Source organism: Colobus angolensis, unplaced genomic scaffold (assembly GCF_000951035.1).
Source record: "Colobus angolensis palliatus isolate OR3802 unplaced genomic scaffold, Cang.pa_1.0 Scaffold79, whole genome shotgun sequence".
Taxonomy (NCBI): Eukaryota; Metazoa; Chordata; class Mammalia; order Primates; family Cercopithecidae; genus Colobus; species Colobus angolensis.
The window spans coordinates 1,497,468-1,499,738 of record NW_012121709.1 but is presented as its reverse complement, the minus strand read 5'-3'; the positions used below and the strand labels follow the sequence as shown (position 1 = coordinate 1,499,738).

The 2,271-nt window shown below is 45.4% G+C and overlaps 1 protein-coding gene across 1 annotated transcript in view; it reads right to left on the bottom strand.

Annotated features, from left to right (window-relative positions):
* PLBD2 (phospholipase B domain containing 2) overlaps positions 1–2,271 on the bottom strand; it is a 49,228-nt gene that overhangs the window by 33,372 nt on the left and 13,585 nt on the right. The window lies entirely within an intron of this gene.

Below are 2,271 nucleotides of genomic sequence, written 5' to 3'. Positions count from 1 at the left end.
GGAAGGAAAGGAAGGAAAGGAAGGAAAGGAAGGAAAGGAAGGAAAGGAAGGAAAGGAAGGAAAGGAAGGAAAGGAAGGAAAGGAAGGAAAGGAAGAAAGAAGGAAAGGAAGGGAAGGAAGGGAAGGAAGGAAAAGAAAAGGCGGGGAGGGAGGGAGGGAAGGGGTGACGAGGGGAGGGAAGGAAGAAAGAAAAGAGAACATAAAAAGAAACAATGAATGCATCCAATGCCCAGATCCTCATTTCCACTCAAGGGATCCAGGGCTCTAGGAGAAATGGTTGACTCCAGGGTCGGAGAAAGTGCAAAGTGGGCCTGGAACATCTTGTTTTGCCCCAAAGCAAGGAGGTGCTCAAAGAATGATGGGAATGTGTCAGAAAGGCCAGCAACCTACTTGAAGAAGCTCCTACTGGCTAAAATTGGGACAGTCTGAGCATAAAAATAACAACACTAATGCATTTAGAAACACTGACTTAAATAAAAATCTGTGAGTGCTAACTGAGGATAAATAAGTAAAAGGAAAGTGATTGGCCAGGGCGTGGAGGTAGAGAATGACCCCAGGATGACTCTGTTCTTCCTTTCTGGAGAATGCTAACTATCAATATCAAAATAATGATAGTACCAGCCTGGGGAACATAGTGAGACCCCATTTCAAAAAACAAAGAAAGAAAGAAAGTGATAGAGTTAGAAAAATCATTTTGCAGCCAGGCACAGTGGCTCATACCTGTAATCCCAGCACTTTGGGAGTCTGAGGTGGGAGAATTGCTTGGGGCCAAGAGTTTGAGACTCTGTCTCTACAAAAAAATTAAAAATTAGCTTAGTGTGGTGATGTGTTCCTGTAGTCCCAGCTACCGGGGAGTCTAAGGTGGGAGGATCGCTTGAGCCCAGGAGTTCTAGGCTGCAGGTTATGATCACACCATTGCATTCCAGCCTGGGTGACAGTGTGAGACCCTATCTCAAAAACAAAAAAAAAAAAAGAAAAGAAAAACCATTTTCCAGTTGTAGTAATGACTGATACAGCTGACAATTGTCATGGATGCTAAATCAGTTTTCATCATGACAGCCAGAGGGATCATGTTAGACTCAAGTTGGATAATGTACCTCCCCTGCTCTAAACCCTCCCATGGCTCCCCATATCTCTAAAAACTAAAGTCCTTACTATAACCCAGGAGCCTACAGACTGATCTCCTCTTCCTTCTCTCCGACTCAACTGCCATCATCTCCCTATCACTTGCTCTGTTCCATCTACCCTGGCCTCCTTTATGTTCTTAAAATATCCCAAGCATGGTTCTGTTGCAGGACCTTTGTACTTGCTGTCACCTTCTTTGGAAGGCCGTTCCTAACCACTCCATTACTATTATAATTTTAGAGATATGGTCTCACTCTGCCATCCAGGCTGGGATGCAGTGTCGATCATAGCTCACTGCAGCCTTGACCTCTTGGTCTCAAGCAATCCTCCCACCAAAGTCTTTCAAGTAGCTGGGACTACAGCACACACATCACACCCAGCTAATTTAAAAATTTTTTTTTTTTTTTTTTTTTAGCGAAAGAGTCTTGATATGTTTCCCAGGCTGGTCTCAAACTCCTAGCCTCAAGCAATCTTCCCACCATGGCCTCCAAAGTGCTGGGATTACAGGCGTGAGCCACCAAGCCTGGCCCTGATCACCCTATTTAAAACTGAGTCTTCTCCCCTAGCTCCCACGTGGCACACCTTAACACCCTCCACCCGCCATAATTTATTCTCTCCATAGCATCTAACACCACCTAACTCTTTACTTATTTTGCTTATTAATTTTTTTATTATCTGTTTCCCCAAAATTGAGTCTGAACTCCATGAGGCAGGGGTTTAGGGCTATGATATGCAGTGCTGTGTCCTCAGTGTCTAGACCAGGACCAGGCACACAGTAGGTGCTCCTTAAACATGCATAGAATGAACAGAGCTTTTTCGTTCTGACGATGCAAAAAGACAATAAGCACATAGACAAGCTGAGATGCAATGTTGGAAAAGGACAAGTGCTGAGTTAAAACAGAGCAGCCTGAGTACATTGAAATGACGTGTGCTGCTCCACACAAGGCATGCACCAGCCAGAGCCCTGAACACTCAGCTGGGTTGTTTTGTTTTGTTTTGACACGGAGTCTTGCTCTGTTGCCAGGCTGGAGTGCGGTGGCATGATCTCAGCTCACTGCAACCTCTGCCTCCTACGTTCAAGGAATTCTCCTGCCTCAGCCTCCCAAGTAGCTGGGACTACAGGCACACACCAGCACACCCCGCTAA